This window comes from Salmo trutta, chromosome 23 (assembly GCF_901001165.1).
Source record: "Salmo trutta chromosome 23, fSalTru1.1, whole genome shotgun sequence".
In the NCBI taxonomy this organism is placed as follows: domain Eukaryota; kingdom Metazoa; phylum Chordata; class Actinopteri; order Salmoniformes; family Salmonidae; genus Salmo; species Salmo trutta.
In genome coordinates, this window is record NC_042979.1 from 13,641,607 (window position 1) to 13,642,818 (window position 1,212).

The window sequence follows — 1,212 nt, forward strand, 5'->3', positions numbered from 1 at the left end:
GTAATTACTTGATAATTCATTCTTATTTTCACTTGCATCAGCAGTGCTCCCTCTTGTGGCAGACTTGGTACAAAATGTAGAATGCTGTCCACTTGGAATTGATGGCACAGGGTTCAATAGTTCAACTAAATGCTGAATCTAAGCAAGGATTTGATTTAATTCCTTTTAGATTATCAAGTGGCAAAGGTCATCAGATTTGTGTAGCTTTCAGTAAACAAATAGCCTATATGACCATAAAGCTACCTTTTATGAAATCCTCATGTTGTATCAGACAAGCACATACAACCAGTGCACCAAAGAGGAGAGTTTATTTATCAAATTCCATTGTCTGAGGAAAAGACAGCAGCAGGTTCATGTTAATTTGTTTGTTGTGGATATTTTTGGCCTCATTTGCTCCAAGCCTTACAGTGTGCCTTTCAAATAATCTATTTCTGTTTAAAAGTAATACATAGTAATTGAAAGTATATGTACAGTATATGTTGCCAGATGTAACATGTTTATGTATTTCACATTTTCAAATAAAATCTAAGTAAAACGGGTTAGGGTTAAAAGTAAAATGTTCCTCAATAAATCAGAAATTATTATCCTACAAATAAGTATTCACACCCTTGGACTTAAAAATAAATACATTATTCCCCTTGGACCATCAGGGTGGCACTAGTAAAAATGGCACGGAGTCCGAATTTAGAATAATCTTCAGTCACATCCACATTCATGTTTTATTTTTTTGAAATTAAAAAAGAGCATTCCATTTCATTCCTGCTCAAGTTAAGGAATGCTGATTCAATCTATAATGAATGATGTAATCTTAATTTATCATAATTGTTATAGTTTTTAATAGTATAATTCATCATAGCATGTGCTATGTGTATGTGACTTGTACCCACTGAGGTAGCGCGTACCTCATTCTTTTCCATGGACGTCATCTGCTAAACCGGAAGTCTTTGTGCGTAACAAAATCTAGCTAGTGGTTTGGTGCCATAGAGATAGATAGAAGACTCGTCTGTTTATCTGTGCCATTTCCACTTCTGTGACAGCATGGGCAGCGCCATTGAGCTATCTCCATTTTGAAGTAGACCATGTTCTTCACGATTGGCTGATCTCTCCCGATGACATGACTCTAACAGGGTCACCAGGAGAGATCAGCCAATTAAGTTGGAAGTCCACCAAATGGTCGAAGCCGTCAATTGCGCTGGCCATACTAATTCACCC